This window comes from Panicum virgatum, chromosome 7K, assembly GCF_016808335.1.
Source record: "Panicum virgatum strain AP13 chromosome 7K, P.virgatum_v5, whole genome shotgun sequence".
NCBI lineage: Eukaryota > Viridiplantae > Streptophyta > Magnoliopsida > Poales > Poaceae > Panicum > Panicum virgatum.
Window position 1 is genome coordinate 2883719 of NC_053142.1, and position 14184 is coordinate 2897902.

The following is a 14184-nucleotide window of genomic DNA, read 5'->3' on the forward strand; positions in this document are numbered from 1 at the left end:
ACATCGCTACCACAAGACTGGAATGGGACGGTCTTGGCTTACTAATTAGGTCATTTTGGTTCGGGAGTAACTTACCGACAGGGCATGGGGGGTGGTGAGCTTCAATGGAGGCCAGGCTACGAGGCTTGGTCTGCGTACCCCTCGAGGTGGTTACCATCGTTGCGGAGCCTGATTCCTTAGCGGTTACACCTTACCAACGTGTCCTTTGTAACGGCCTCGTAGTGAGTTTGCTAGTCATCTCACCTAAGGAAGTGTGATGAACAACTAGCGTAGCTCACGACTTGTGGGTAAAGATGTGCAACCTCTGTAGAGTGTAAAACTAGTATACTAGCCGTGCTCACGGTCATGAGCGGCCCAGATCCTCCTTTTGATTAGTGGGGTTATCTCCTTCCGACGAGGGGGGTGCCTCTCGGGGTTACCTTGGTGGTTTCGGTTTGGTTCTCAGTAGTTCATGATTAATTCTGATTAATTATTATGTAACTAGGTTTATGGTAATTCATCAACTTGTAGTAAATAGCTTTAATAAAATTTTGCCAAGACTTAAAAGCTAATGTAGTCAGTCAGCCAACCTAGAGCCTCATAGTTTGTGTTATACTTATTGAGTACAAGTTGTGTACTCACTCTTGCCTACTCCACTCTTTTTCCTCTTGGGGATACTCTACTGCTGCTCAGTTCCTACTGACGCGAGGGAGTTCGCTCAGCGCTACCAGGACTACGAGGACTTCTAGGCGTTCGTCTCCCAGTCGACGTCCCTGTGGCGCCCTGCTCAGCTTCAGAGAGTTTTATCGTATTTGTACTTTGCTTTCGCTGTATCAGACATTTTGTCATTAATGTAATAAATAACATTCGTATTCGCTTTATTATATCTTTTATGTGATATGTGCTGTGATATACTGTTCATTCTGTTGTATATACGTGTGACTTGATCCTGGCACGTATATGATTGCTCGGTTTATGTCCTTTTATAAACCGGGTGTTATAGGCATGCTTCTGACAATTCGGGCAAGTGCGCACGATTTCGTGGGCATCCGCTACGGCCGAGGGCTAGTAAAACCCTTCGCGAAAAGCTTTTCCCACTAGAGCCCTTGTTCCGATGTGCGAAGAGCACATTCCTGCGTGAATTTCCTGCAGCAATTGCCTTCCTTCGACTTGCGAGATGCATTTCAACAATGGTGCACAGACACCCCCTCAGTACAATGTGTCATTGACTATCGAATAGCTTCGCGCTCGAAGGGCAAGTTGTTTTTCCTCTTTTTCGTCCTCCGGTACAAAATGTCCCCGAAGGTAAGCCATTATTTTTGACCTCCAGACTTCGCTTGAAATGGCATTGACAAACTTTGCTGGCTCTTCGGCACAATTTACCGAACCACTCATGTTTATTTCAAAGAACACATCTGGTGGCAATGGGTCGTCCTCTGCTGCTACCTTCGCCTGGACGTCTGCCTGCTTGTTCTGTATTCTAGGGAAGCTTCGCACACTAAAACCCAGAAAATATTTTTCCATGTTGCGGACAGCTGTCAGATACTTCGCTAACTCTGGTTTGAGTGCTCTGTATGTCTTGCCAATGTGGTTTGTGATGAGATTGGAGTCAGACTTGATGGACAGCCTCCTCGCCCCAAGTGCTCTTACTTTGCGAAGGCCTAGAAGCAAACCTTCATATTCAGCGACATTGTTTGTACATCCTGGAAAATCCAGCCTAGCTGCGTACTTGAGTTGAGTGCCCGAAGGTGCTGTGAGGACTGCCGAAGCCCCTGAGCCATTGTCGCAATAGGCTCCGTCACATTCTAACTGCCAGATTGCTTCAATGACCGGAGGGTTCTGCGAAGGTGCTGACGGTGTGTTATCGCCATAAATTAACATAATTAATTTATGGGCCGAAAGCAAGATGGGCTTAAAGCAGAAGATTAAGAAGACTCGTAAATCGGCTCCTGCGTGAGCATCTGGGCCACACGGGCCATGTATCTTAGATTTAGTTTAAGATTAGAGATAGAGTCCAATCGGGACAAGGTTAGCTTAAATTGTTTCCCAAGTCTCCGGACTATAAATATGTACCCTTTGTTATTCGTAAAAAGAGAGCGTCATCACGTCTCGCAAACAACAACTCTCGGCGCATCGCCACCCCTAATCCTAGGGTTTCATCCAAGTAAGCGCCATGCTGCCCTGATCGCTTCTCGTGATCAGGGCAGCGTTGTTCTTGCTTTTACCTTGGTATTACTCGTACTGAAGCGTTTTTGATGGCGAGTAATGCTAGTTATCCTGATGTTCGTAGCATAGCTTTTAGTAGATCTATCGTGCTTTGTTGCTTTTCATCTACGAATATCATGTTGTCTCTGTGCAGTCACGTTTCAATCTTATGCTAGTTCTTGTTGCATAGAATTAGTTGCACAGAGGCAACACCCTGCTTCTTTTAAGTTTAATAGATCTGATCTGTTATGGTTTGCTCTTATCTTAAGAGTTTGTGTAATATCTGCTAGGTTAGGCCTTGCAAACGGATTGGATGATCCGGTGGTGTAGTAGATGCTTTATCTTAGCCTTGATAGGGATTGTTCCGGGAATCGGCTCTTGCTAGTTCTTAGGCCTCTGTTTTGGGTTCTGGTTTAGTTATCTGTTATGTTCATTAGGCCTAGTCACGTGTAGGATGTTCCGATCTAGCAGTGAAGCTTTTACCATCGTGGATTAGATTAACTAGATTTAATTGAAGCAGCTTTACAGTTATTTGCTTATTTTATCATATTCGGATGTAGACAGATCCCATCTGACACGGGGACTTGATCGGCTCTTTAAAGCCGATGCAAGAGTCGCCCCGGGGAGCCGACCACGGCTCGGACTTTTGTTTACACATGTCTTTGTACGCAGGAAACTGTTTGGAGCACGTTTGCACCCTCCTGATCGGGTATAGGTCAGGTGGCACGCCCGGCTTTCCACACATTCTCCGGGCGCGTGACGGAATTGCGGGCCGTTGACGAGGGAGCAGTGCCTGCCAGCGCCCCAGCAACCTCCCGGCTCTTCGTGTTGCCCATCGCTGCTCGCCGGTGGGTTTCGACCGACAACACATTCTGGCACACCCGGTGGGACACTTCTCGGCAACAACGTCCACTGCAACAATGACTGGAGCTCAAGATCAAGAACCCGCTCCCAAGCCCATCACATATGAAGAGCTCTCTCCTGAACACAAGAAGAAGTATGATGAGATTAAAGCTCTGCTGGAAGCCGATCTCATCGGCTCTTTTGAGAGGACCCGCAACCATGGCATCAGATGGAAGGGGTTCTCACCAGAAGGCGCTCTCGACAATGTAGATCTGTCTGTGCCATCAGAAGAGCGCACCAGAGCCCTGCGTCAGGAGATGAACTACATGGTGGCCCATGCGCTTCATCGGCATTCTCAGAGCCTGATGAACGAACTCGAGCGCATGGCGCATCGCGTCATCCAGGAGATAATCAAGAACCAGTACTCTCCATCGGGGCCAACCCTGGGGAGTCACACAGAGGAAGCTGCACTGCATTCTAGGCCGGTATTGCTGTTCTCGTTTGCGGCTCCAAAACCACAAAATTCGCCGATCTACGTCGTCCACAAGATCGGTGGTGATCCTGGAGAAGGCCAATTCCTCACCGAGCCACCCAAGGAGATTCCGCACGGCTACACGTGCGCCTACATCCCTGACAACGTCAATCCAACATGCTCGGTGCAGATGGTAAACCCAGGAGCTTCTGGAGCAGACGCGGAGAAACAAGCGTGGCTAGCAAAGTACGCTACCTGGCCGAGTGCTGAGCCATCGGCCCCAGGAGTTCTTAGTGTGGAGCAGGTCAGTGCAATACTGAGAGACCAGTTCGGCATCCTGCCTAAGAGGAAAGCGATCGGCTATTCCAAGCCGTATCCAAGTGATTATGACTTGATCCCACTGCCACCCAAGTATCGGCTTCCTGAGTTCACCAAGTTCAACGGGTCAGAGGGAGACAGTTCCATCGAGCATGTGAGCCGATACTTAACGCAGCTTGGGATGATCTCAGTGTCGGATCCGTTGAGGGTCCGGTTCTTCGGCCAATCCCTTACAGGCCCAGCTTTTGGATGGTATGCATCACTGGCTCCGGATTCGATCCGAACTTGGAGGCAGCTCGAAGATCAATTCCATACCCAGTACCACTCGGAGGCTGCTGAAGCTGGAATTGCCGACCTCGCCCAAGTCAGGCAGAAGCGGGGAGAGACTGTGTCAGAGTATATACAGTGCTTCAGGGAGGTCAAGAACCGATGCTACTTGTCGCGCATCACAGAGAAGGAGGCAGTCGATCTGGCTGTCCTGGGACTTGCTAAACCGATCAAGGATGCGGCTTTTCAGTTGGAGTTCACATCTCTGGCGCACCTGGTGCAGAAGCTCACAGCATACGAACATTACCATCCTGAGCTGTACCAGGACAAGTTCAAGCGCCATGTAAACATGGCCCAGGCGGATGAATCTGACGACTCTGGCGAGGAGCAAGAAGTGGCCGTGGTGGAGTGGACTCGGGGGGAAACCCTGTCCCGGGCAAGTGGGTCAAACAGCAGGGGCTTGTGAAGGGCTTCGACTTTGACGTAACCAAAGCAGAGCAGATATTTGATCTACTCCTCAAAGAAAAACAGCTGAAGCTCCTAGAGAATCACAAGTTACCGACGGCACAAGAGCTGCAGGGAAGACTGTACTACAAATGGCACCACTCGTTCACTCATTCCACGGGTGAATGCAAGGAGTTACGTCGTCAGATACAATCGGCTATCGAGCAAGGCCGATTAATCCTGGCTCAACACATGATGAAGGTTGACACCAAGCCCTTCCCACAAGCTAACATGGTGGAGCTGTCAGATTTCAGATCCAAGGGCCAGGATTTGGCGTTCTAGGTCAATATGGTGGGACCCATGCGCCGCCATGACAAGCAGAGGAGAGAGGCCATTTCTGGCAAACGGCCGCAGGGTGGACGCGAACTGGAACAGCAGCATGTGACCGAAGAGCAGGTGCGTCACATCCGCAATCTGCTTCCAGCTTCTAATCGACTTCTGGAAAAGTACCAGTACCAGTACAAGTTGCGCCGCCGATACGAATCGGAGTAGGACGAGTACGAGCACCGCACAGGGAGGACACTGGGAAGACGTCAGGCTATACGCGACCACTGGCACTGCCCGTTCTTCAAGTATTGTTGGAATTCCGGCATGAGCCGATTGCCTACTATAGATGATTGCTTGGAGTGCATGCCTCGAGGACGCCAGCAGGATGAAACATTGGTGTTCCAGCGCTTAGGGCCCAGAACACGTCATGGTGATCGTGTGAGGTGGCCATCCGGGGGTGATTCCGAGCCAGAAGAAGAAGACATGTACCATCGTCCACGGTGGTGTCCTGACGGGCTTAATCGCTTGCAGAAGCGCAGGGTGCAGCGCTTGCGCAATCTGGAAGAGGCAGAAGCAAAGTACCTCGATGTGCTGAGGAAAGCGCGTCCGGATCTCGCGGAGCAAGTCAGGCGACCGCGAAGGGAGGAAAGGTGCCCTCCGAGAAAAGAGTGGCGCCCCAAGTAGACAAAAGCCAATCAGAAGCCATCGGCTGATGTGAACATGGTGTTCGTGCTCCCATCGGAGTTTCGGGCACCGCAACCGGAGAAATTGGCCATCGCGCAGCTGGATCTCGGCCCACTTCCAATCATTTTCGAGAAGCCCAAGGAGAAGAGCTACAAGCACCTGAAGGGGTTGTATCTCAAGGGCTTCATCAATGGGAAGCCTGCGAACAGGATGTTGGTCGACACTGGTGCCGCGGTCAACCTGATGCCGTATTCTGTGCTGCACCGATTGGGTCGTTCTTCTGCCGATCTGATCAAGACCAATGTGATGCTTAATGACTTCAATGGACAGCCATCAGAGGCGATGGGGGTTCTTAATGTGGAGCTGACAGTTGGCCGCAAGACGATCACGACTTCGTTCTTCATCGTCAACAGCAAGAGTACATACACGGTATTGCTTGGGAGGGATTGGATCCACACCAACTGTTGTATCCCTTCCACAATGCATCAGTATCTCGTCCAATGGGATGGCGATGAAGTGGAGGTAGTCCATGCAGATGACTCCAGCGAGGTCTCGCTCGCAGATATGAATGCCTGGGACGCAGATGGACAAGAGCCGATCTCAGGGATCGCCCTGGAAGACTGTGATCGGATCGAAGCGACAAAAAACGGACTGAGGTTGGTCTTATCCACTGGCCTCACAGAGTAGACGCATCCTGGCATGCCACGGGATGTAATAAGAATAGAGAGGCCGGTCCCAGCGACCGGCCCCAAAAAATAGAAAAATCCTGTTTGGGTTCGGAATTGTTACATCATGTACACACGATGGCTTGCTCTAGAAGTTGGCCACTCATCGACTATTTGGTTTCAAATGATGATAAAAGTATAGGAGCGGCCAGCCCGCGCGGTTAGCCAAATAATTTTTCTTGTCATTTTCCTGTGTTTGCTGCTGATCTTGTGGATAACGAAGACTCACCTGCGTTTGCAGCTGGTTTTTCAGACGACGGCAAGCTAGGATACGGATTCACATCAGTTGATGATTTGGAAGAGGTTGACATCGGTCCTGGGGATAAGCCACGGCCGACTTTTATCAGCAAAAAGTTGGATCCGGTCTTGCGATAGGAGATGATTGCGCTACTGAAAGAGTACCGGGATTGCTTCGCATGGGACTACACCGAGATGCCCGGTCTGGATAGAAGCATCGTCGAACATCGGCTCCCGCTCAAGAAAGGGTTTCGGTCGTTTCAGCAACGAGCACGTCAGATGAAGGCCGAAGTTCTAGAAGAAGTCAAGAAAGAGGTGGAGAAGATGCTGGATGCTGGGTTCATCAGGCCGTGCCGGTATGCAGAATGGATCTCTAGCGTGGTACCGGTACAAAAGAAGGATGGCCGATGGCGCGTCTGCGTCGATTTTAGGGATCTCAACAGAGCCACGCCAAAGGACGAATACCTGATGCCTGTTGCAGAAACATTGATCAACGCAGCTGCTGGCCACAAAATGATGAGTTTTATGGACGGCAATGCCGATTACAACCAGATCTTCATGGCCCCGGAAGACGTGAACAAGACCGCGTTCAGAGTACCAGGCGCAGTCGGCTTGTTCGAGTACTTGGTTATGACCTTTGGACTGAAAAATGCCGGTGCAACGTACCAACGTGCCATGAATTATATTTTTCATGATCTCATCGGCAAACTGGTAGAGATCTATATTGATGATGTTGTGGTCAAGTCCAAATCGGCTGGGGGGCATCTAGAAGATCTGCGTCAAGTTTTGGAGCGGACTCGGAGGTTTGGGCTCAAAATGAACCCAAAGAAGTGCGCTTTCGGTGTGTCGGCCGGTCAATTTCTGCGATTCCTTGTGCATGAACGGGGAATCGAGATCGGCCTAAAGAGTCAAGAAGCTGTGAAGATGATGAAGCCACCTACTACAAAGAAGGAGTTACAGAAGCTCATCGGTAAAATTAACTTTGTCAGACGATTTATTTCTAATCTGTCTGGACGCATTGAGCCGTTTATGGGTTTAGTGAAGATCAAATCCGATGATGAGTTTCGCTGGGGGGCAGAACAGCAACAAGCTTTCGATGAAATCAAGGAATATTTGTCAAAGCCTCCAGTGTTGGTTCCTCCTCAGCAAGATAGGCCGTTTTACGTGTACCTATCCGTGGGTGACACTTCTATCGCTTCAGTATTGGTTCAGAAGCACGACGGCCAAGAGAGGGTGGTTTTCTACCTCAGCAGACGCATGTTAGACACCGAGACCAGGTATCCTGAAATCGAGAAGCTTTGCCTTTGCTTATAGTTTACATATACAAAGCTTCGTCATATTTTGCTCTCGGCGGAAACAATTGTCATATGCAAATCGGATGTCATAAAGCACATGATGTCGGCTCCTGTCCTGAAAGGCCGACTTGGAAAATGGATGTTTGCATTATCAGAGTTTGATATCCGATACCAGCCTGCGAAAGCAGTCAAAGGACAAGTGCTGGCGGATCTTGTTGCAGATAGGATCAGCACTGATATTGCTGCATTATTTATTCGTGCTTGGGCTATGTTTTTTGACGGATCAACTTGTGATGATGGGTGCGGTGTGGGAATTCTGCTGGTGTCACCTCGAGGGGTGACTTATTCCTTCTCCATCAGAATGACTGCTCCGTGCACCAATAATCTGGTGGAGTATGAAGCCGTTCGCAAAGGGATGGAATTGCTTCTCGATACCGGTGCAGAAGCAGTGGAAATTTTTGGAGATTCGAAGCTGGTGATTTCTCAGCTCACGGAGGAATATAGGTGTGAGAGCGAGGCTCTTTTCCCGATATGGATGCAATGCCGTGAGTTGATGTCACGATTCAGGTACATCAATTTCCACTGGATACGCAGGACTCTGAACAATGAAGCCAATGATTTAGCACAGATGGCTTCTGGCTACAAAGAGACAGCCGATGGAGTCGAGGTGGAGATCCAGTTTCTAGAACCCGGAGACTGGAGAGCCGATATCTTCAATTACTTGAAGGATTCGGCTCGGGGGGCACCCAGAAGGATAAGACTCAAGGCCATGAAGTATGTTCTGATAGGGGATGACATGTTCTACAGGACCTTGGAAGGACTACTACTTAAATGTCTGGGACCTTTAGAGTCAAATCGGCTATTGCATGAGGTTCATGAAGGAGCCTGCGGTACTCACCAATCGGCTCATAAGATGAAGTGGCTGATTAGGCGATCGGGTTATTACTGGCCCACTATGCTTGAAGATTGTTTCAAATATTATAAAGGATGTCAGGCATGTCAGAGGTTTGGCAAAATTCAGATAGTGCCAGCATCAGTGATGAATCCTATCATCAAACCGTGGCCATCCAGAGGTTGAGGCATGGACATGATTGGACAGATCAACCCGTCGTCTAGCAAGGGTCACCAATGGGTCTTAGCTGCCACAGATTATTTCACAAAGTGGGTAGAGGCAGTGCCCATGAGGTCAGTAGCATCGAGAGATGTGATCAGCTTTGTCAAAGAACACATCATCCACAGATTTGGGATCCCTCAGACCATTACGACCGATGGAGGATCGGTCTTTATATCAGAGGAATTCAAAAAGTTTGCCGATGACATGGGGATTAAGTTGATCAGATCATCTCAATATTATGCCCAAACTAATGGACAGGCTGAAGCATCCAACCAGAGCCTCATCAAGCTCATAAAGAGAAAGATCGATGAATATCCTAGGCGCTGGCATGAGGTGTTATCAGAAGCTTTGTGGGCATATCGTATTTCATGTCATGGGTCCACCAAGACGTCGCCGTACCATCTAGTCTACGGCCAGGATACTGTGCTACCATGGGAGATCACGGCTGGATCAAGGCGTGTTGAGTTTCAGAATGATCTATCAACTGAACAGTATGCAGCCTTGATGAATGACAACGTGGAGGACCTGACGGAGCTAAGACTTTGGTCGTTGGAGAAGATCAAGGAAAATAAGGCTAAAGTTGCTCGTGCATACAACAAGAAGGTCAAGCCTAAGGATTTCCAGGTGGGAGACCTGGTTTGGGAGGCAGTATTGCCGTTGGGAACTAAAGATAAAAAGTTTGGTGAATGGTCTCCAACTTGGCATGGGCCGTACAAGGTTGATCAAGTTTTGCCTGGGAATGCATACATGCTCGAGGAATTGGACGGTGTCAAGTTTCCTGTCACTGTCAACGGTCAACACCTCAAGAAGTATTTCCCGAGCATGTGGGAAAGCGAGTAACAAGAGCCGATGAGATCCATCTGGCTGTAATCATGACAGGCCAACACGTTGAGTTGGCCGCAAAAAAAAATGATGATGACAGGCCAACACGTTGAGTTGGCCGCAAAAAAAAATGATGATGATAGGCCAACACGTTGAGTTGGCCAGTAAAAAAAAAGGGAAAAGAGAAGGGGCCAACACATTGAGTTGGCTAGTAAAATATATATAAAAAGTGAGACAGCCGATGTCTAACCATCGACTTAAGATGTTTTTAAAACAGTTACAAGTTTCAGGTTAACAGGCAGTACTAATTCTCTCTTGAGCCTATCTACTGGTTCATGAATTCTTCTATGGCATGGATGGCTTCAGTACAGACGGCGTCTACTCGTGCTACAATCGCTTCATCATCCTTGTCATCGCCTGTAACTATCTGCCGACTCAAGGTGCTGATCTCTGCAAACTCTGCTTGTATCTGCTCGGCTATTTCCTGGGTTTCTTGTTTGGAGTTTGCAATGGAAGTTTCCTCGGCCTGGATGAGTTCCTTGGTGGTGCGGACCTTTTCTTCGAGTTCCGCCAGTTCTTTCTTCAGGAGGTCGAGTCGGTTCATGTTGGCAGACACGTCAGCTTTGATATCTAGGGTTGCCTTCTTCTGGTTGAGGGCCTTGCACTTTTGGGTAATGTCAGCTTTCAGAGAAGCTTGAGAGCGACGTGCTTTCATCCTTTTGTTGTGCTTTACTCACTTCTATCCGAAAGAATGGAAGGTTGCTGGCTGGCCATAGCTTGATTTGCAATGGCTTCGGGAATTGGGATTGTATTTGCTCGAAGATGTTCTTTATCTTGCTGGAATCATCAACTAGAGTAGTGATCGGAGCAGATAGAAGATTCTTGATGAGTTGAAGCTGATGTGCTAAGTTAGCTGATTGCTGCAGAGAAGATGTTTCTGCTCCAGGGATAGTCAGACCCATTGATGCCGGGTCAAAGGAAAGTAAACCTGAAATGTCAAAATCCTATGGACATATCTGGAGTCAGAGCAAGATGCATTTATGGAGTTATCGGCTGATTCAGAATTGGTTTTGCAATGTTACCTGTTCTGAGGAAGTGTTGGGCGGTTCAGGAGCAATTGTCCTGTTAGAGCTTGTGTTGACGTCGAGAACATCGACTGTATCGGTTTGTTCCTCGTTTGCATCCATCAGTGCATCAGGAGTTGCAGCCATCTCATGTTGTTCCAGGCTTTCTGCATTGGGGATGTCTTCGGCTGCGTCCTGGGAATAAAATTACAGTCAACCAGGGTACATATGTATAAAAGAAAAGTTCTTGAATGATGAGTTACCTGGTTGGTGTTGGACTCTGATGGACTCGGAGAAGATGGTACTGGTTTCTTGATGACACGCCTCGTGATCATCTTCCTTTTCTTGGTCAAGACTCGGGGGGCAACGCTTGCAGAAGTTTGTCTTCGCTTGGAAGCCGACTGAAGTAAGTCTGGCTGAGCAGTCATTATCACTTTCTTCATTGGTGGTGACCCTTTGCAGAAGAGTACATCAGGAGCAGTTGGAAGAAAGTGGAATGGCTCCCCAGTGCTGGTCGTAGGTTCTGGACCATCTTGTTGCTGCTAACAGAATGAGCAAGATTAGTCATGCAAAGGATGGAGGACTTACAAGGATGAATGTATAAATTCAGTACCTCTTCCTTGGGGATTGCATAATCAAGCTCGATTTGCTGCAGTCCAGGACCTAGAGCTTTTCTGAAGACATGAGTTTTCCACATGTTCCACCAAGTATCAAAGCCGATTGATGAAGAGGTGAAAGACAGATCGGCTGGTATTGGAATGTGGAGATTATCAAACATGCTGTAGCATCTTGTGCTAGTGAGACCATCTGGTAGATCGGCTCTGCTCTCCACCAAGTGGTGAATATGGAAGTGGGGAGGGACCTGTCCTAGGCCAAATTGCCGAGCTGCTATAACTAGTTGGTAAGATTCATAACCTGGCTTGATAATTCTATTAGAGGTGCTAATGCCAACGGGAAGGAAGCCAGGTCGAATCATCAAAGAATATAGATGCCGAGTGCTGTCGTCATCGGCAAAACTATCTAATCTGAAGGCGGTTGGGTTCTCAAAAGATCTAGATTCAGTGAATGGGAAGTAGAGGGGATTATCTAGTCCTTTGTAGAAGACTCTGAACCAGTTTGTTGCATCTGATGAATTTAATTTACTACTAGGAAGGCTGAATAAAGCTTGGCCGTAACTAGTACATCTAATTGGTTTGCCACTCTCATTAGGGAAAGAGTTCTTGGTCAGGCCTTGGAAGTTGGGAATATGGTGCTGGAAGTACAGTTGTGCCCACGACTGAATAAACCACCAAGGGCCTCCATTTCTCAATTTCTTGTGGTTAAGCAGGTTAGATGTCGTCAAATGGAGATATCTGTAAATTTCTCCAAGGAAGAGTTTGCCTAGGCCGGTGTGATTGCCATGGGCCAGGTGGTAGGCTAAGGGAAGATAGTTCTTAGTTGGAGCTAAAGAAGGACCACAGAAGATGAAGTGCTCTAGCCAAAGATTTAAGAAGGCTGTGTCTTCCTTTTCAGTCACTGGACCTTTTGTTTTCATGTGCTGATTCATGTAAGTGCCCCAATTTATGCAGTTGACTTTGGAAGAAAGTTTGAAGGGGACTTCTGCCATTTTGTGGGCAGCAGGATTAGGAGAGCTAATGTCTAGGCCAGTGATCATGGTGACATCCAGCAGAGTAGGGGTCATGGGTCCATGACCAAAGAGGAAACAATTCAGAGTATCAGACCAGAAATAGCCGATGGTTTTCAGAAGATTTTCATCTTTGTCAAGGGGTCACAGTGATAAGCTAAGTGCATCGGCTATGTTCAAATCCTGCCATAAGGGCATGTGAGCTTTTGCTACTATGCTGTACCATGTAATCCAGCTCTCAGGAGGGTTAGGCCAGGCTCTTAAGCAGTCGGCCCAGAGGTTCAGATTGATGTTTTGACTCACAAATGGGATCCTATTTGCTTCACAAGAGATCAAATCTATGGGGTTTTCATGGGTTTGTGGGCCAAGACAGAAAGATTTTGGATTGGAGGGATGCGGCAGAAGGATGTCTGACACCTGAAGTTCAGAAATTCAGAAGTATGCGTATGGTGTCATGTTTCAGAGTTTCAGTTTCAGAAGCTTAGTAAGCTGAAGAAAACTAAAGGATTAGGCCGAATATTACCTTCAGGCTGCAGATTGCCACGTCATCGATTGCAGAGCTTGTCGTCTGAGCTGCAGAATCTGCCATGGGTCAGATCCGTTGTCTTAGGGTTTGATTGCTGAGGGTTCTGATTCGAATTCCGGCTACTTGGAGAGGTATTGCTCGGATTTATAGAGCTTGGTTTTCGAATTACACTCGAATTCGAGAGTTCGTCAAGTTCGGTTCAGGCTGGAAGTATTACTCTATTCTTCTGCGGGTTGCTTTTAGTTTGAATTTCGTCGGCTCTTGGATATTTATAGAAGCCTGATGCATTGCCATCGGCTTTTTTGGGAAGTAAAAGAAGATACACGGAATTAAAGAGAAATTCGATTTCATTAAAAGGAAGTTCATTACAAGGAAAGCCGATTTTTACAAAGGAATTAATCCTTCGGCTTTGTGATCCTACCCCTACGACGCTACCTACATCTACTAGTCATAGGTATCTGAATACCTACGGCGCTTCGGGCTTCGCGATGGTGCGTCTCCGCCATCGTCATCATCGTCGTCGTCGTCGTCGCCGATGCCATTGCCGCTGCCATCGCCGCCGCTGCTGCTTTGTCCGCCGCTGCTGCTGCTTCCTTCTTCGCTCCCCTCCATGGGGGCTTTGAGGAATTGATGGGGGTTTCCTCCTGCCGCCGTGTCGTCGCTGGAAGAGGAGCCGATCTCTTTGGAGGAGTCGGCTCCTTCCCAGGAGAAGGCATCATCTTCGCTGCTCTCCAGCTCCTCTTGGAACAGGAACTGGAGGTCCTCCTCTCCCTCAGTCGTGGGTTCGTCCTCCTCGGAGGCGGCCCCGAAGTCGAACTCCTCTGCGTCCCAGTGCAGAGGAGCCAGCGCCTCATAGGCTGCTGTTGGGTCCCATTCGGGGGTCAGCTCTCGACTCTCCGGAATGGAGTCGATGGAGGAGGCGGAGAGGGAAGAAGAAGAAGGAGATGAGGAGGAGGAAGAAGAGGAATCTCCAAAGGAATTGGAGCCAGAGGAAGAAGAGATGGCCATGACTGGTGAAGGATTGGGGTTTCTGCGCTACTGGCTTTGGGAGGAAGAAGGAGTTTTGCTGTGAAGAAGAGCCGATTCGGGGTGAGATTAAATAGCGAAAAAGGTGGAAGACGGATCGGCAGTTTCACATTCTACGAGGAGCCAGTTGCAGAGACGTTGCATCTTCCTTGGTGGTTACAGTGTGTTTAATGAGCATTAACGGGAAGATGAAGCGACGAATTGGTTTTGGA